Raw genomic sequence first — 21,796 nt, 5'->3', positions numbered from 1 at the left:
CACTGTCTCGCTATGTAAAATGGGTTTAACATAGCGAGACAGCTTTAAAATAAGCAACGGAGATCTCCGTTGCTTATTTTAAAGCTGTCTCGCTATGTTAAACCCATTTAACATAGCGAGACAGTGTTTTTAAAAAACGAGTTATACTAAGGGAAAAAAGTCCGGGGGACCGGACCTTTTTCCATTAGTATAACTCGATTTACAACGGGCACGCTGGCCAATCAGCGTGCACGTTTCGGGGGGGGGGGGTCATGGTATAATATTGGTGTTTCACTGCTTGTCCATCATTTATATTCAACAAACTCTTCTAAAGATTTATGAACTGCATTAGATTTGACTTTTTACTTCTTGTATTATAATTGCTTCACCTGTAAAATCTTTCAAAGAGTAATTGTAAAACCCTTTCCCTGTATTCTGAAGACTTGATCAAATTGTTCATTCTAAAAAGTGAAAAATAGATTAGAAAGACAAGAAGGGAGCTAACTTATTGATCAAAGTGGTGCAATGTGGAAGACTGTTTCTGCTTCCCAGAAATGCCTAGTCAGCAAAAGTGCTATCTGCATTACAAGATTAATCTATTTTGAAATTTATCCTTTAAAAGACTTGTGACCCTTCTTTGAACATCTGTTTTGCACATTCTCAGTTAAGGCCTTCAGTCCTGGATTATGAAAGTATGATGTCTCCTGTGGTGGTCTATATTATCCCATGCTCAAATGAATACGAAACAAGTCAGCAACTAAATGCATCTAACAGTTGTACAGTTTTTGTAAATGTATTTCAATTCCAGTGAAATTTGCTAATGATAAATTTTCAAAATACCTTGTGTTTCCAGGTAAGTACAGGAATTATTGGTGAAAATGCGGAGTTATTAACCTATTAGTTAATTTGCAATCTGGTTAATGTTAAAATGCATGGATATGCAAACTTGTTAGACATGTTAAATTAAATTGTTCTAGTTGCCTCCTGATTCAGTTTCCTATGTAAGAAAACTGTATGTTGCTACTGCTAGAAGCTGTTTTGATGACATTAGTAGGTACAGTCATGTACATATTTTACAAACAGCTTCAAGTTGTAGCAGTGGTGCTGGTCATGGTAGCGAGGAGTGTCTTTGTGTTTAAAAGTGATATTTACTGATGCAGATGAGACTATATAAAGTTCATTAGATATATTACACAAATGTCTGAGACCATGGTATGTGTTTACATTCAGAAACATGAATAGTTCAGCAAAATCCATTAGATTAAGTTAGCAAGGAATGTTTAGTCACATGGCCTAGCCATGTTATTTTTCACCTGATGTAGAAACATCTTTCTATGCAATGCATAGATAATTGAAGCTTTTGAAAAGATATCAGGCTACCATCAAAACAAAGTTAACAAAAGACTTTGCTCCCTAAAGACACAGCTTACCCTGGAATGCATTCTCATGGAGACTGGGCTCAAAACCATTAAGAGCACCCCATCAGTCCAGGGTTTAAACAACTACCATATGTTTAGGTTCAACACAATAGATGAAGGCACCAAAGATGCTAATGTCTCTATATTCATAAAGCAAAATATCACTTCCAGGCTTATTAGGCAGGATAACATCCGGGAATCATATACATCCAGCTTATCATTATCAAAACCTGGACTCAGTCCTCACCAATATGGGGTATCACTGTTCCCCATTGTACCATAAATCATTCACATTCACCATAAGTCTGTAGCTGGAAGCATCCTCAAATACCTTGGTATCAAGAAATTATATGAACACTGATTGATGAAAACTTAGTGATGACTTGGCTAAATTCAACATCCCTCTTCAACATGATAACACACTGCATATGCAGAATCCTTTACCGCAAAATTCTATGCACATGTATATAGCTGCTTTTAGATTTATCTGTCCTCCTTCAAAACAAATGCAATGCCAAATAAAAAAAAAAAACTGCTATGGTAGAACTCATATATAAACAGGCTTTCCAATAAAAGAAAAAAAATCATTGCATACAATAATACATGTGTTTATTATACATATTGACATTTATTTGCCCGGAATGTCCAACTTGGCTAAGGTACCCTTTTTCAGAGGAGGCCTAGACAGCAAGTGTCTTTTAACTTTAAGATAACTATATGAATATAAGACAGAGAATTACAAATTTTGCACCAAGCATATGACACAATTTAACAAACACAATCATTTGTTACAATAATTAATATAAAAAAATGCTTCTAGCTAAACAGATTAAGTGAAAAAATTCCATGTAATGTAATACATACTATATAGTACAGTAGCATGTCTTAATCATTGAATTTTAAATGAGCATGCAGCAGATTATATGAGTGGTAAGAAAACAAAAGCAGTGCTGAAAGATGGAGTTTTCAGTACAAGTTGTAAAAGCTGACATGGCCAAAACGAAGACAGTAGAAAGAGAAAAATGTGGGTACCTGTCTCTTCTGCTGTGTCTGAAATATGGGTGAGTAGTGAATGTGAGCAGAATAGGGAAGAAACAGTGAGATGTTGAGATGGTATAGATGGGGAGGTCAGTGGTGGGGAAGAAGACAAAAAAGGAAGAATCGTCTTAAGGGAGGAATTGAAATGGATCAGAGCTTCTAATGCAAAATAAGAGAGGGAGGGATTTGGTAAAGAAAGAGCATCAGAATCAGAATCACATTTATTGGCCAAGTATGTACGCATACAAGGAATTTGACTTTGGTTTCAGTGACTCTCCAAGTATGAATTACATAAATGACTTACATACAACTATTAAGAACATGACAAATGGCGTACATGCAACTATCAACAACAAGACAAAAAAGTAAATATACATATACATATACATACGAGGTGCCAAGTGCAACTCAGTGCAAGAAATACTGAAATAAACTCTGAAAGAAACAACTATTAATAATATGTAAACAATACTACAGAATCCTCAGAGGCCTGGGAAAAAGAATACCCCAAACTAATAAGCGGAGTTAACTATTTATGAACTTGATGGCCTGTGGAAAAAAACTGTTCTTATATCTGCTTTATTTTCATGCGTATTAACCTTTATTGCCTGGCTGATGGCAATAGTTCAAAAAGATGGTGGCCTGTATGTGAAGGGTCGGTGATGATCTTCCCTGCCCTTTTCATGACTCTGAAATAGTACAGATCCTGTAAGGAGGGCAAACTAGCACCAGTGATATTTTTGGCAGACCTGACTATTTGATGTAACCTATTTTTGTCATGATTAGACAGAGATGAAAACCACATTGTTATGGATGAGCTGATAATGGACTCAATGACTGCTGTATAGAACTGAATCAACAGTTCCTGTGGTAGGTTGAATTTCCTCAGCTGTCACAGAAAGTCTGTTGCACAAAGAGTAACATGAAATTAATTTGGAAGTGAGGAAAGAGAAAGGCAGAAAGAGGGAAAATATTAGGGGAACAGTATATGATGATATAAATGTAACAATCATGATGTCAAAAATACTTTTATTATACCACCAGGAACACCATGTTTAGAGCAAAACCCAAACACAATATCACCAAAAAAGCACAGTAGGGGTAAAACTGAGAAGGCGAGGCTCAAATATAAACTCCAGTGAGTTTATTAATAACACACTCCACAGTGCAATATTACAAAGGAAAAAAAAACAAAGAATCAAATGCTTTAACTTGATCACTGCATTTTTCGTCCTCATAAACCTGAGACCTCATCAGGTTACAAATCAATTGCAGTTGCAGTGTTTAGTTATTCTAAATAACATTAATTATCCAATTAAAACATTTTACTTAAAGCTACAGGTTCTATTCCTTAGATGGAAACATACTTTTACATTACTTAACAAAATAACAACAAAATACTTTTGTTAAACTTAACAAAGAACTCAGGCCCCTGATCAAATCAACCAAAGCTAGCTATAGCCGGCCAGACAAAAGACAACCATAAAACCTTCTTTAACTATGTTAGAAACCTCAGAAGCAATGTCCAGCACTACAAAGTGCTAATAGTAAATTGTATCACATACTCAGACTCTGAGGGCATAGTCCACTAACAGATAAATTTAGCTCTAACCTCACCCCCCTCTTCCCCTACATTCACAGCTCACATGCTAACATCTAGCCCCCCTTGAATCTCCCAATAACATGTCCTCAAAGTACTTTCGAAGGCCAAGAACACTGTTATTATGACTGACTAACCTGAACAAGGACCTGTCAAACTGCCTACACAGGCTATCCAGTATCAGTCTCCAAATTGGAATTGTGTCATATGAGTGGAGGACAGCAAAAATCACCTCCCTGTACAAAGGTAGGGCATCAATAGAGCTCGGTAATTACAGACCCATAAGTCTGACCAGCCTCATTTTTAAGACTATGGAGAGGATCATTGTGGTCTATGGACATAGATAACCTAGAAACTCTTGACCCAGTCCAACTCAGTTTTGTCAAGGGCAGATCCTTCCTGTCTTAACCTGGTCAACTTCTTTGACAAGGATACTGAAGCAATGGATGAGAGAAAATCAGTATACATCGCATATCTAACCTTGCTAAGGCGTTTGACATCATTCCACACTCGATTATTGCTGATAAACTTTCCCAGCTAAATGTTAAACCATGCATAACTCATGGGATAACAAATTGGATTGCAAATAAAACACAACAAAATAAGGTAGGCAGCTCTACTGTCTACAAAGACCTGTCACTAGTAGTGTACCCCAGGTTCAGTCCATCGTCCATTCTTCTTTGGCATTTGCTTTTTAAAGTTCAAAGCTAATGTAAAAGGTTTGTGGCTGACTAAGTCTGCAGATGACTTGCCAATACACAATTGATCCAGTGGCATGGGGTGTAGAAAGCCTTGACTACAGCCCAGGCGACCTGGACTTGATTAGCGGCTCAAGCAACAGATGGAGTGACAGGGAAGGATGGGTGTGACCATACTGGAGGGGAGTGGTGGTGTATGTGTCTCTTACGATGATTCCTGGTGGAGGCCGGGGATGTCATACGGTAGGAGGCATGGTCCAAAGGGGTAGGCAGAAGGTGGACATTGTGAAGCTGCTGTGTAGAAGGGGCAACATGCTACAAAGCTTTCATTGAATGCCCACCCCTCGGACATAACCACAGATATCGTGAAGGAGAGAAGACTGGGTAGGGAATAAAAAAAAATGGATATGGGCAACTAAGACTGGGACCTTCGGGAAGGGTGGCAAAGTGACACAGCAGATAGCATTGTTGCCTCACAGCAGGAGGTTCCCTGGTTTGATTCTCAGCTGGGGTGCCTTCAGTGCAGAGACTGCATGTCTTCCCTTTGTTTGTGTGGGTTTCCTGTGGGTGCTCCGGTTTCCTCCCACATTCCAAAGACATGCAGTAGGTGGATTCAACACTCTAAATTGGTCATAGCTGTGAATGTGAGTGTGTGGTATGGAAACTACCATGGCAGGGATAGCCACCCTGTGCTATAAACCTTGGCTCTAGATGATTGTCACTGTTGAAGTGACACCCCAACCCCAGGTGAAAAAATGGGAAAAAGGAGTTGTGGATGGATGGCTGGAACTAAGACCTTCAGGGTTCCTTTATGATCCACAACCATCCCACAGCAGCTTATGGACCAAGTCCAGGGGGGTGGAAGCAGCTGTTAAACCTGGCATGTATGTTAGGTGCTGAGCAGCAGCAACAGAGGATGATGTAAGGCAGAAAACCCTCTCCAGAGAAGACCACAACCCTCCAAAAGGGCCTTTTCCAAACAAATATTTTTTGTAATAACCATGTACTAAAACTAATCAACAAAATATGTATCAGTATCATCTGGCAGCCATGACATCTCCTTTTGCAATCCCATCAACAACACATCCCTGAAAACTGATTTTCATTGCACAGCTTGTTAGTATGGGTATGGTGTGTAGGTTCAGGGATGTAATCATTCTACTGTATTTAGCACTTATTGGGTTGATCATTGAGTACAATGCCCCTTTTGTTATGCACTCATCCAACACATAATACAACTTGAATTACCAGAGTGCTTTCTCACCAAGAAAATCAAGGGATCAAATCATAGAAATTAAAATGACCATCTCAAAGCCTTGTCCTTCCTCTCAGTATCATGCAGACTACTGAGGGATGATCTCTACCTCATGTGCAGAGCATTAGTTGAGCCTGTCCTCTCTGATCTACTACATATCCAGAATTCCATTGGTGGAATAAACACCCCTTTAATTGGTCTTAATCTGTTCTGCAACATAAATAGAACATGATTGAGGATTATATGTGCCTATCAGAAAATACCACATCTTTGAAATTGGCTTTTTCTCTACCCTGCATAAAGCAAAGTACTTCCTTTACTCTGTTCAAATATAATCTGGAAAAATGGATAGGAAACTACAAATTCATTCCCGGTTTAGCATCCTTGTCCCTTATGTATAGGGGTAATTTGTGCTTAAATTAAAAGGTCTTAAAACCTGGAGGGTTAGGCTTTTAAAGATCCTCATGGATTGGTGGCCTATTAAGTACCTATGAACCTAATTCCCTTATCCAGTGAAACAGTGACAAATGTGGTTTATATTCTTCTACCATTGTACCTGTATCACATGTTAATAACTGTATGAATGTTTTACTTAATAATTCGAAAACCCTTCAGAGCAGAAAATGCCTGGATGCACTGCTACACATGTAACTTTCACAGAATACTCTGCTCATGGCAGTTTGGTAAATTACAAGCATACTTTATGAGCATTAATTACGTTTTATGCATAATTATCTCTGTCATCAGCCGAAGCATGCAAAATATTTTGTCAAAGGTTTATATTTCCAATATCTTTCATCAGAAACTATGACAAACCACTTATTATTGTCTAATTTTTGAATGATGAGAAAAAAAACCTGTATCTGATTTCCAGTGGATCAGATGTTCTTTTTAATAACTTTCTTTTTATATTTGTGTACTGTATGACTCATTAATGTTATGAATCATCAGTGTAACTGAAGCTTTTATGAATGTGAACCTAGTAATGAAACAGATAACTAATTCATTGCTTTTTGATATTTATTCTTAGGGAATTACAGTCTCAATCAGGTTACTCATCTCTGTCCAAATTTGTATTATAATTTGATTATTTTTAATATGCAGTACATGAAGGAAAACTGCATAATTAATATCAAGATATTCTTTTGTATTAGCCCAAGGGTACAAAAGAGAACGGCAATCTACTTTCAGTAAATGATTCAGGATGACAAATATAATATTCCTGACATGTCTGCTTCTTTACTTCTGTAGTAGGAAACAGTTTTCAAAATTATTTAATTTCTGTTAGCATTCCAGAATATAAACAGATGCCGTCTAAAAGGTGCAATACATATGATTGTAAAGCTATACTTCAGTTTATATATGCATATCATACTTATCGAAACATTTCCCATAAACCATTTTAGGTCTCAACATTATTGCTGTATTCACAATATTTCTGTCCATGTTACACATCTTTATACCCTGGATTCCAAACAATTTTGTCACTGGCAGTACTGAGTTTAGTTGGCTAAAATTAAAACTCAGGTTACTTAGAACTGTTTAGATGAATGACATGAAGAAACACATTTCAGCTATACTGATCTTGACTGTGCAACTTTGGGTGTAAAAAAGTTGTTCTCTTACAAGGATGGGTAGTTACCATATACAGAGTAGCGTGAAGGGGCATGATCACATGTGGAATGGGGGGGGGGGTGACAGGAGCTTGCCCATCTGGGAGAACACTTCCTATTTTTTTCTGCTTAAAATAAATATTTTAAATGTTAAAATAAACATTCTGAGTAGTTGACATTATAAACAAGGCATTGTGTGGTGCCATGTTTTGGTGCTTACTAGCCCTTAGTCCTTGTCAATAATGTCACATGACTGTCAAGTAAATTGTGTAATGGACCCCTGCCCTGCCATTGGCCCACATCATCTATAAAATACCCATTTAAAACTTACTTGTATATCTTTGTTTTTTACTCTTTTCTTTCCCAGTCAACAGGAGGACTAGAACAGTAGCTGATAGACCTTCACATTTTCTTCATTTACAGTCGACCTTCCTCTTCTGTTCCCTGTTATCTGTCTTCTTAGTCCACTTCATCTAGTACAGTTCCTGCTTACCTTCTACCTTGAATAAAAAAGCCATAAATAAAAGTGGGACAAAGGCCCAAAAATAGGGACAATGGACAATTTTTAAACATTGCTCTTATAAACTTAGAAAGTTGATAAAATAGTTTTTTTGCAATAGCATAAATTTTCTGAAGGGTATAAAGTCTGAAACTCAAATGTCTGTCATTAATTTTTAACTTCAGTCTTTAATGATTTGCCACTAATATGACAGAAAACCATAATTTTATGAAAAAATGACCAGAAATATAAGACAGAAATATGGACATTCTGCAAAAATCTGTACAGTTGAGAGGCATGATTCCCATTCCTGCATACATTTGTACCCAAAGTCTCTAGTCTTTCCACATTGCCAAAATGCATGGATCATTGCTGTCTGACCCTGGCCATGTCTTTTTATGCTTCCTTGCTACTCTTCAATATCCTCGGCCATTGTTTCTGAGTTTAAAAACATCTATGCTTTATTTTCATGCATTAATCCTAAATTATGATTTGATCTTTGAATTTCTTTAAATGATACCATATTGTTTCTCATTTGATATCTGTCCATTAGACTCATTCTGTCTTATTCTACTCTTCTTTAAGAATTTTACCTTGTTTTTCTAATCCCTCTTGTACTATATTTCTATATATGGGTATCTATTTTGCCATTGCTTTCTCCTTCCACTCCTCCACTAGTATATTTTTCATTGGCTCTGTCCCCAGTTTATATTTATGATCATTATATTTCATTGGGATGCATGATAATACAAATGCTTCCTTTAGCACACTGTGTGCTTCTTTTAAAAAATGATATTTATTGTGGTGGACATTGATGAAAAAAATCTAGAAGTTGTGTCTATGAGTAATTTTTCAAGAAAAAAGAGTTTATTTGGTAGTTAAACCTGTATTTTTGTCACCATCCAGTATAGAATGTGTTTTGAAATTAAGATCCATTCAATAGCTCATCCAGTCAATGTTATCTAGCAGCTGTTCGTGATTTTATATGAGTGGTTGTGTGTTTTTAGTATACATTTTCCTGGTAGTGTGATTGGTTAATTCTGTCAGTCATGTGGTTGTGAGGATGGTTATTTAAACATGGTTTTAAACAGGTATATAAATGGAATGGCAAATTTCTACACTTTATTCTGTTTTTTCCATCACTATTTAGATGACTTGTTTGTGTGTTTTTAATAAAGAAAATTTGACTTGACCCAACTTGGGCTTCCATACTTTCATTAGTGGATTTGTACTTTGGAAAGTTTTTAAAGAAGTATTTCTACCACCTGTTATTAATTTGGATATTCACAGCATGTTTTTTATTAGGTGACTGAACTCTAGGGGAATCTTAACTCTTCCACACAGAGAAGTTTCCTTATTATTTGTTTTTGGACCCAGTATATTGATGTAGTATGTTTGTGAGACTTTGAGAGACACCACAAAGACTGTTTGTTTTAGTTTTGATGGTTATTTCAGTCTGATCTAAGCCATGTCAACTTACTCTGAAGAAGTACTAGCTTACTCTGAAGAAGTTTCCTTTTATTGTTTTATGGTGAAATGACAGCATTTAGCTTTTATATATTAATAAACACAGTGCCTGATGTATTTTGTAGTGATGTTTTATTAAGTTTATTTGTGTATACAGGTAAGCACTAAGGTCACTGTTTTCATTAGATTATATTAACTTGTTTATTGTTGTATAAAGTGGACATTATTAATGTTCATGTATATGCAAACTTATGAAGCACATTAATTGCTAGTCTCCTTCCTGTTTTTGTATTCCATTTCATGTGTAAAACAAGTGTTTCTGTTATTGTTGTTAGTGCTAGAAGTTGCTTTGATGACATTCAAGCCACAGACATTCACTGATGCATTTTCAATATTACAAATTTAAGTGATAGTATTTTTTTTTGTTGATGTTGAGTGCGGCAGTGAACTGCTGATTTGCATTTGTGGATCATGTTGAATAATATAACTGAGATATTTACCATTTTAGGCATTTGTTCCAAAAATGTTGAATGCCATGCAATGCATATACATGCTGAAACATAAAAAATCCCAAAAAGATATTATATTAAGAAATATGTATCAGATATGGCCAAGTAATGCTAATATTGGCCTTAGATATGAATATATTTCAGATATGAATATATTTTTATGACATGTTTACAGAAATAAGCATCTTTTAGACAGAACCCAGACTGGACCAGAATATAGTCAGGGTCCTTAACCAGTAGAATAGTTAGTAAGATTGGAGTTGTAATAATGGAAACAACCTTCTCCCTCACTTCTCTATCCCCTGGCCCTATATTAACATTTTAATTTTGTAATGTGAATGTTTCTGCTGCCCATTTGTACATCTCCTGACTTCTTCTAGTTGGCAGAATTAGGTAGCACCTGTATATTGCTGCATTCATTGTCAGCGTAAGAGTCTTCTGATGGACCCACAAAAGGGACAGTCTTAGAAAATAGCATAACACTATGCAGTCAACCTATACAACATGCAGCAGCATAGATGACTAGATAACAGAGATAGCAATAAAGGGTTAAGAAGACACATCTGAATGAAAGGTGATTACTGATAAGAACAAAGAAGACATATATACACTTTAGCTGTAAAAGCCTACTTTTGGCCATTGTAAATGCATCACACTTAACAAAAGATCCAAGTATGGCCATAACCAGCAACTCCTCATAAAGCAGTTGCAATAGAAGGTGGATGAACCTGAAAACAGATAATAATGAACTGTATATTTGCTTACCTCATTTAAAAGAAGGAACAAAAGGTACAAACCTAAGCAAGTTCTTACAGGACAAGTTATATAAAGCTTTCAGACTTCCCTAATCAGTTATTATAGCAATAACCTGCATCATTCCAACTAAAGTGGCAGACAGAAATCCTTTAAATTACCCGAGGGGGATCTATCATTGCTGTAGCACATGCAGGAAAAAGGTGGACGTCTATAAGGTTCCCTAAATCATTCACAATCTTCTTCAGAACAGCAATACTCTTAATAGCACCAGAGGTCAAATATGCTAAAGAGACCAGGAAAATTTGTGAAAATGTCTAGATCCAAGGAGAAAGTATTACCAGAGACCTCCGCCATAGCCAGCTTCTTACACATAGACATGTAAGGTCCATAGATCCTGCCAAGAAAAGAAATCAGTAGGCAGCCCTTCCCTGCTATAGCTTCATTAGATTTGAACTGCTAGAGTCAGATAATCTACAAGAACATTTAAATGTAATATGGGTAATATCTTGATATTAGTTAACAGGGCTGCAGATGTTCACCAGTATAAAAAGTATACATTTAAATGCAATAATACTGTTAAGGTTTAACATTGACTTATCTAATGTTTTCAAGTAAAATGCAGTGCTGCACCTCAGAAGGACAATGTGAAAGTAGTTATATCTCTGGCTTTCACCCTGAAGGTGACAAGCCTAAACACACCTGCATGTCACTGAGACTGATAATTGCACTTTCATTACACCTGAAGCTATTTGAATGATCTGTCAGGATTTTCATGCTAGCTTATACTTAAAAAAGTGCACAATAACCAACTTGAAATGCTAGCTTGCTCAGCTTGGTTAAAGGCCCTAAAAGTCCTTTTGATATCTATGTCAGATGTTATTTCACTTCAGAACCCCATCTTAATATATAAAATTATTTTTGCAGTTAATGATGTCTCAGGGGGCAAAGCTCTGGGTCCTGATGGACTAATGATCAGCTTCTACAAAATAATGATGTATCTGTTGAAGTCATACCTGCTTATGCTGTCAGAACTTGTTTAGTTTGAATATATTTCTTAAAAATAATCACACATAATTCTTACAAAGCCAAGGAAAGGTAAGCAAAATGTAGAAAATGATTAGTCCATATCTCTGATTTATATAGCAGTACAACTCTGTACCAAAATATTAGGTGCTTGGGTCTAGAAGCTACTCCTTATGTGACATAGCTTACCCAGGCATGCTTCATTAAAGAGAACTCTAGTATAAAACCTCAAAAACTCTGATAACCTATATGCAGCTAATGAGACAGTCATTCGACCCTGCAACTGTACCTTACAAAAAATAATTTGACTCCCTGCATTAGAATTGTTCATCACAAGTGCTGTTATCCCTATATCTGCAGCTAAAAGTGTAGGATAGATGAGATGAAGTGACAGGAATAAGTCTATGGGAGTTGCGATTGGGACTTTAGAAGAGCTGCCAATCAATCTCCAAAAGCTCTGGTAGTTAGGAACTGTAATAGAGACATATTATGTATCTAATTAATAGCAAGGAGTTATTTCATATGATCACTACTGAAGCTATTTACTGAAAGTATTTTTTGTTCCTCGGCTCTCAGGATTGTTTTTTCTGTTCTTCATTGTAGGGGTTGGTGGTTCCCCAAATGAGAACATTGTACAGGAAGCAGAAGTAAAAAAAGATAATCAAGAATTATAGAATTCCTCTTTCACAAGGGTCCTCTCTAGTGCAACTACTGTACCCCTTTTGCCTTATCTAAAGGCAAAAGATAGGGATGCCCCTTTAGGTCTCACTTTATTTTTATTAGCCTCTGAACCCCTGGCACAACACATAAGAACCTCCCCTTATTTAAATAAGTGAAAGGTCATGGGCATTGATAACTGCCTCATTCAAACAGGAAACCTACCCCAAGATGTAACAGCAATTAGTGATTCAGCAGATCTTCTACCATGACAGGCCTTAAAATTAACAAACAGGAGATCATTGTAATCAGTCATGATGCAACAGATATGACGCTTAGCAGTATAACATGTTTTGTTTGCTTGTTTTAGTGATACATTTCTGCTCTTACATGCCTTGAAATCAGACTTCTCATTTCCATAGCAGTTATCATGGGATATATTTATTGGTCATAATAGATGCATCTATTTCTTTACAGTCCACACATGTAACAGGCTGCATTTGACTTTAGTGGGTCATATTGACGCTGTTAAAATGATCTTTATTCCTAAGATCTGTAATCTTACGAGGCACATTCCTTCTCTGTACACATGTAAATAGCTCATCAGGGTGTACAATCTGGTAGCTGGTTCTGAGGTTTAAGGCTAAGAGTTCTAGTTCTTGTAATTCAGGGATTGATTCCCTTTCCCCTCATTTATCTGCTACATGACTTTGAGAAAGACAGTTAACCAGGCATTGCTCCTGGGTCACCCCTGAAAAGGGATTGTGTACCCAGTGGACCAACCTGATTAAGAAATGATTATTATTATTATTTTTTTATTATTATTAAACAGTATATAAAAGGAGGAAGATCCTGGCTTCTACAAATCTGTTATTATATGACTTTATATTGCTTCATGATTTAAATCACCCAAGCACCTCAAAATTAATCACCTGATGCTTTTTTTTGCTAGTCGGGCAAACTTACTTTCAATTAATGCAGTCCATCAGACTATAATAAGGGAAATCAAAGCTCATCTGGTAGGTTACAGATTCCTCTTTCTTAAGGTATTTGTTAAACAAAGATCAGTCACACTGTGATGCTAATTACATGCACTCGTGTTGTACATATAAGCCTTCATTGCCATTTGAAAAGGTTTGCTTGGCCTTGTTCCAAATATCAGATTATGTTTACTGATATTTCATGTTCAGTTTCCTATTTAAATTTGTGATAAGTTAATTTGTGATTTGCTTGTTGCTACACTGATGTGTTATTATTTACTGCAATTAAGTCTTAACATCAAAGGGCTCTTCATTTTTTTGTGATTTCTTCATGTTATATTATTTTTGCAAAAATAAAGCAGTTATTTAGTGGTGTAGCCCACTAATATGGTCTCTGCTAAACAAAAGAATAATAAACACATGAACATTTTATTAATTGCTTCCAAAGCCATTCAAAGCAGAAGTAGTTGGATTCACGGATTTGCATATTGCTATTTTATAGCACACTCTGAAAATTGCAAACTATGGCAGTTTTGCAAGCCCACATAAGATTGCTAATTATGTCTTGTACAGAATTATGACTACCATCACTACAGACATGCATACTATTTTATGACAGTTTCGAACGTCCTGAAATTTTCCATTAGAAACTATGACAGATCATTTATTTAGTTTCATTTCTGAATAATGAGAAAATGGTGTCTGATTTCCATTTAAATGGTGTTTTTTTTAAATTGCATTCCTTTCATGTTTGTTGCTGTATCAGTCATTAATGTACTTCAGGGTGTTCATGCCTGGCAATCTAATTTAGAACTAGAAAACAAAAGCATTGTTAGCTATGTATTCTCTTGTCAATGACATTCATACCGATTTTGCTCATTTTTGTTGAGATTTTTCCTACCTGTTTTTTCTTAGTAAGATGCAATATAGTGAGTGCTGTTCCCTGATAAGTGTCACCAAATTCACTGTTGTATAAGTCTAAGGATAGATTCATAAATAGTGATTATGGAATAAGTGAACAAATCTAATTGCTCTGGAATCCAAACTCAGTGTGTAATTTAGGATAACTAGAATAATGTTGGCATCTCTATTTCTTTCCAGAGCTGAAGTAACAGTAAATTTCCTTCTACTTTACTGGGAACAATTAATCAATGGCTGATCCTTAGGCAAAACAAATGTTAAGACCAACTATTAAATAAGCAACTTTATGACATGATAAAATTAACCTTCAGTTCTCAAGTTTATATTTCATATACCATTTGAACAACAAAGAAATATGCAGCCTCACTGCATCTTTGTATGCATGTTGCTTGCAGGAACAGTGTTCATTGCCTAGCAACTGTTTTGTTGTAATTACAAGTGACTTGCATAGTACTAGAAGAAAGTGACCTGTATAGCACTAGGAGAAAGCAACTTGCATAGTATTAGGTGAAAGTGACCCATAATAGTTCTAGGATAAAGTAACCTGTATAATACTTGGAGAAAGTGACTTGCATAGTATTAGGCAAAAGTGACTTCTATAGTACTAGGAGAAAATGACCTATATAGTACTAGGAGAAAGTGACTTGTTATAGTACTAGGAGAATGTGACCTGCATATCATCATCACTAGGAGAAAATGGCCTGTATAGTGCTAGAAGAAAGTGATCTGTATGGTACTAGGAGAAAATGACTTGTATGGTACTAGGCAAAAGTGACCTATATAGTACTAGGAGAAAATTACCTGTATAGCAATAGGAGAAAGTGACCTGTATAGTGTGAAGAGATTTAACTCTACAAAGTAGTTGTGTGAAGGCATCATTATCTTGTACAGAGCTTAATTCTGCCTTTTCACTAAGTACTGCTTGATTAGTTGGAGTTTAGGGAAGAGTTAAGACAGGCACTGGGAGGCAGTGGAGAGTTACCGAATAGCTGGGTAACTACAGCAGAACTAGTAAGGGTGACTGCTAGAAAGGTGCTTGGTGTGACATCTGGACAGAGGAAGGAGGACAAGGAGACCTGGTGGTGGAATGAGGAAGTACAGGAGAGTATACAGAGGAAGAGGCTGGCGAAGAAGAAGTGGGATTGTCAAAGAGATGAAGAAAGTAGACATGAGTATAAGGAGATGAGGCGCATGGCAAAGAGAGAGGTGGCAAAAGCTAAGGATAGGGCATATGGAGAGTTGTACGAGAGATTGGACACTAAAGAGGGAGAAAAGGACCTGTACCGATTAGCTACACAGAGGGACAGAGCTGGGAAAGATGTGCAGCATGTAAGGGTGATAAAGGATAGTGAGGGAAAGGTACTCACAAGAGAGGAGAGTGTGTTGAGTAGATGGAAAGAGTATTTTGAGAGGCTGATGAATGAAGAGAATGAGAGAGAGAGAAGGTTGGATGATGTGGGGATAGTGAATCAGGAAGTGAAACAGATTAGCAAGGAGGAAGTAAGGGCAGCTATGAAGAGGATGAAGAATGGAAAGGCTGTTGGCCCAGATGACATACCAATGGAAGCATGGAGGTGCTTAGGAGAAATGGCAGTGGAATTTCTAACTAGATTGTTTAATGAAATTTTGGAAAGTCAGAGGATGCCTGAGGAGTGGAGAAAAAGTGTTTTGGTACCTATCTTTAAGAATAAGGGTGATGTGCAGAGCTGCAGTAACTACAGAGGGATAAAACTGATTAGTCACAGCTTGAAGTTATGGGAAAGAGTAGTGGAAGCAAGGTTAAGAAGGGAGGTGATGATTAGTGATCAGCAGTATGGTTTCATGCCAGGAAAGAGCACTACAGATGCAATGTTTGCTCTGAGAGTGTTGATGGAGAAATACAGAGAAGGTCAGAAGGAGTTGCATTGCGTCTTTGTAGACTTGGAGAAAGCATATGACAGGGTGCCTAGAGAAGAGTTGTGGTATTGTATGAGGAAGTCGGGAGTGGCAGAGAAGTACGTAAGAGTGGTACAGGATATGTACGAGGGTAGTGTGACAGTGGTGAGGACTGCAGTGGGAGTGACAGATCCGTTTAAGGTGGAGGTGGGATTACATCAAGGATCAGCTCTGAGTCCTTTCTTATTTGCAGTGGTGATGGACAGGTTGACAGATGAGATCAGACAGGAGGTCCCGTGGACTATGATGTTTGCAGATGACATTGTGATCTGTAGTGAGAGTAGGAATCAGGTTGAGGAGACTCTGGAGAGGTGGAGATATGCTCTAGAGAGCAGAGGAATGAGGGTCAGCAGGGCTAAGACAGAATATATGTGTGTAAATGAGAGGGAGGGTAGAGGAATGGTGAGGATGCAGGGAGTAGAGTTGGTAAAGGTGGACGAGTTTAAGTACTTGGGATCAACAGTTCAGAGTAATGGTGAATGTGGAAGAGAGGTGAAGAAGAGAGTACAGGCAGGGTGGAATGGGTGGAGAAGAGTGTCAGGAGTGATTTGTGACAGACGGGTATCCGTAAGAGTGAAAGGGAAGGTCTACAAGAGTGTAGTGAGACCAGCTATGTTATATGGGTTGGAGACAGTGGCATTGACAAAAAGGCAGGAGTCAGAGCTGGATGTGGCAGAGTTAAAGATGTTAAGATTTGCAATCGGTGTGACTAGGATGGATAGGATTAGGAATCGGTATATTAGAGGGTCAGCTCATGTTGGACAGTTTGGAGACAAAGCAAGAGAGACGAGATTGCGTTGGTTTGGACATGTGCTGAGGAGGGATGATGGGTATATTGGGAAAAAGATGCTAAGGATGGAGCTGCCAGGTAAGAGGAATAGAGGAAGGCCTAAGATAAGGTTTATGGACGTGGTGAGAGAGGACATGCAGGCGGTTGGTGTGACAGAGCAAGATGCAGAGGATAGGAAGAAATGGAAAGAGATGATCCGCTGTGGCGACCCCTAACGGGAAAAGCCGAAAGAGAATGATGACTGCTTGATTAGTTGCCAGCTAAACTAACTTCAGCATATTCTCCTAAGTATTTCATACATAAATCTTCAGGGTTTACTATACCAAGTCCTTTCCAGCTCTTAAGAATTGTAGCCATCCCTTGTCTTCCACATTCTAGCGACATGGTTCAACAGTCTTCTGTTAACCCATTTGTACCCAATATGATTGCATTAGGTGTTTGTGGCATTGTAGCAATGGCCTTGTGTTTACCAACTGTTCATTGGTTCTACCAGTAGATAATGCAACATGAGAGAGACAAACCTCTCGCATTACACCACCATCGGTAAGAATCATATATTCATAAAACCATGTCAATTACACAGCACACCAACAAGCCCATAACTTATGCTGAGGCTGCAAAGACAAAAAAAATGTAACCAAGCCTCCTAGAGCATAATATCTTTGATCCCAATTGCCTACAAACAAGACAAAACCTACTCTTTCTTCACTTACACATATTTAAATCCACAGAAATAGCCCAAGAGTAACCAGGAAGGGAGGTTTAAGCTAGTAAGCCCCATTACATCTGCTGCCATGTGCAGATATGTTTTGGGCAATGGTGACTCTATAATTAGTTATTCAGAAACCAACCTGTTTAGATTACAAAAGAACAGACTGTTTAGCATTTGTTTTACAGACATTCATGCCAATATCCTAGAAGTATGTATGTCCAAGTTTGTTGATGTCTGAAAGCTGGACAGTATTAGCAACTCATTCTCTGATACTAAACAGCTTCAGTAAAGGTGGAAACATGCAAACTTCTGCTGGATTAAAAATGGTCTTAAGTTAAATGTAAAAATGTGCAGCAAAGAAGTTATTCTCAACTCATACAATATAAATGGTGCTCCCCTTCATACAGACAGACAGACATGGCCATAACAGCCTGGTACTTATGTGATCGACTCTCTCTCTCTCTCTCTCTCTCTCTCTCTCTCTCGCTCTCTCTCATTGTATGACAGTATTACAACCACTGTCATTAAATCTTTCTGTCTATCTATCCTGGTTAACTTCCAAGGCAATATCCTCAAGATCCAAATTAAATCACTCTACTACTTTATCCTTCTCTTCCTTTTCAAGATCCATCACTGAATACAGTGATGTCTTTGGTATGTACATATTCAAGCGCATCTTTAAAGTATTAGTGTAAGGGTGTGCACACAACAAAGTATTCGTTTAAGGGTATGCACACTTATGCAACCAGCGTATTGTATGTTTTTTATTTTTTATATTTTTTCCCCTAACAGATTTGTTTGTTTTTGAATTGAAATGTACAGGTTATAGGTCACATTAAAGGTGGGAAATGTTTTGAAATGATTTATTGTGGTCTCATTTTTTTATATCACAAAACCCTGGCATTTTAATAGGGATGTGTTGTTGTTGTCTTTCGGCTTTTCCCGGTTAGGGCTCACCACAGCGGAACTCTGGTCCGCTAATGATTGGCAGTAGATTTTTACGTGCCGAGTTGCCAGTCCTGACGCACAACCCTCAATGAAGGTACGCCCATTCACACATGTCTCCACACAGAAGATGGTCTAGCTGAGAATCGAACAGGACAACATCTTACTGTGAGGCGACAACGCTACCGCAACAGGGATGTGTACACTATTTTTATATCTACTGTATGTCTTAGTTTTAGAGCCACAAAAGAGACAGCTCTATTTGACTTCCTAGTTCTTAGCAAAAACACTGGTTCTACAAACACTTTGGGTGAAATTATTAACTTAAATTATTCCAAGTTTGTTGAATAAGTTTCTCCTACAGGTCAAACAAAGTTCTACTTTAGAAACATGTAAGATTAGTCTTAATGACAGGATAGGAAAACAAGTTTACATTTTGATTTTGAAGGTGAGTGCTAGTAAGTTCTCAAAACAATTGTCAAGAACATTTAAGAGTTCTACTTAAAGGTGTATATGGCTAGGCATCTTATTGTTCCAGTGACAACTGGCCTACCATTGTTTCTGTAGGTTCACAGGTAGTTATTGAGCATGCAATGCAGGAGACCATTAAGGATCCTAGCTCAAATTCCAAATGGCTCCAAAGCACTGTCTAATTATTTGACTTACTTAAGGTTCATAGGTTAGTACTAGGCTAACTGCCCTTGCGAGCCATTGGAAGCCTAGCCAATTATCCCTTGTAAGACACAAACCCTGCACCTTGTGTTTGTAAGGCAAACACCTTAACCATTAGGCCATCCTCCCAACCCACCTAAGCAAGAACTGAGGTGGAATTGCTATCCTCTTTAAAAGTACACTCAACATAAAACCTTTACAAACCCCTTTAACTAAATTTCAAAATGCTGAAATCTTAGGCTCAGTCCTATATATAAACACCACCAAAAAAAATCAATATACTCTACTGTTACACTCTCTCAGGAAGTAACTCCCCCACCATTGAAGAAATCCTACACTGGACTACAGATAATTTTCCACAGGAAACCATCCTACTAGGTGACATAAATATTGACTGGTTAGCATGTAACTCTAACAACCCCACTAACCACATCAATCTCTCTGTTTTTTTCCCAACTCATCCAAGAACCCACTAGAACAGATTAAAAAAAAAAACAATCTATACTAGATTGGACACTAGTCAATTGCCCCAAACAAAACTACCAACAGGATGACTACCAGATACTCTAAGTGACCATCTCCTCACAGTCCTCCTTCATAAACACACCAACCTAGCAAAGCCCATAGCTTTTAGATAAGCCAGAGATGACTGCAAACTAAATATACTGGATCTAATAATGTCCTAAATTTTGTCACACCCATTAAGAAAGTTAAAGTTAAACACAGTATGCAACTGAAGGCTGCAGGACCCAAACCCTGCACCACAGGAAGTAGCTTATTACAACTAGTAGCCTTAACCTTCTGCTCTGTCACACTAAGTTCTGATGCTTCTCTGTTCCTGTGAACATTATAGACAAAATAATGTCAATATAGACATTTGGTTAACTAACAAGAAATACATAGTTATGAGGAGAAGGGAGTATTTTTTCATTATTAAAAAAAAGAGCCTTATGAGGTATGTAGGCAGGCTGGATCCTTCATACAGTTGTTGTCAGATGCTGTTACAGCTGTTGAGTAATATATAACTGGCATATATATATATATATATATATATATATATATATATATATATATATATATATATATATATATATATAGATATATATATATATATATATATATATATATATATCTGTATACTTATTGGTGGGTTGGTTACTTCCTCCACTAGGCATGTGCCATTGGAACTTGATATAAAGCAGTCTGTTATGGATGATACCATTACCATCAAAGAATTGTGTGGTGTGAAAAAGACATTAATTCCAGCCCTTTGTTATTTGGTCCTTTGATAAGTGCGTTGTCAGGAGGTGGGCTGGTTCTTATCTGGTTTGGAGGTATCTCATAATCCAAAATTTGAGTTTGCCTATTTTCCAATGTCAATTATATTTTGTTATGGTTAGGTTGCCCCCGCTGCTGTTCAGAATGGTACTCCTCTGGTTGAAAGAATATTGCATGTGTTGAAATTTCAGTCAAATGGATCCAAGATATCTGGTCTTACTTTGTGAGTGAACGCCACTGATACCTTTTTTTAATGCATCTGTTTCTTTTTGTAGGAGTGACTTTTGGTCTTCTTTTTGTCAGTTTGGAACATTAACAGTGAATCAGTAAAAGATTAAACAAATCACTTAAGTCTCAGGAGACAGTAATTAAGACTTTATGCCTGGCACATCACCGGATGCCCTAGACAGTATTTGTTGCATGAATCATGTGTCTGCCAAACTCATAACATACCCATTATACATCAGAGCTGGTGGCAGTGGAAGCCTTCATTAAGTAATTCTCATTAGTCATTGTGTCTACACGTGTGGGTCCCAGCTTCAAAAGTAGAAAGTAAAATGTTACACATGAGTACATAGACAATTATGTAGGATGGTATATATATATATATATATATATATATATATATATATATATATATATATATATATATATATATATTTATATACTTGTAATAATTCTGTTGCTGGGATCCAATTAAGTGAGCCCTGAAATATGAAGACTGAATGGTAGTAACAAACAGGATTGCCTATATCAAGTCTGAAACGGCCATTTCTCAGAATATTGCCTTTTCTCCAAGGTATTGCAATCTCTGGTTTGATATATATAAGTTTGTGGTGTATGGTGGGCTTGCCCTTCTACAAAAATAAGTTTGAAGATCAAGAGAGATGTTCAATATATATATATATATACATATATATATATATATATATATATATATATACATATATATATATATATATCTTCTTCTTTTCCCGTTTAGGGGTCGCCACAGCGGATCACCTATCCGCTCATGATTGGCAGTGGAGTTTTACAGTTTCGAGTTGCCAGC

Source organism: Protopterus annectens, chromosome 2.part2 (assembly GCF_019279795.1).
Source record: "Protopterus annectens isolate FY-2018-M chromosome 2.part2, PAN1.0, whole genome shotgun sequence".
Taxonomy (NCBI): Eukaryota; Metazoa; Chordata; order Ceratodontiformes; family Protopteridae; genus Protopterus; species Protopterus annectens.
Note: the sequence above shows the minus strand (reverse complement) of the source record.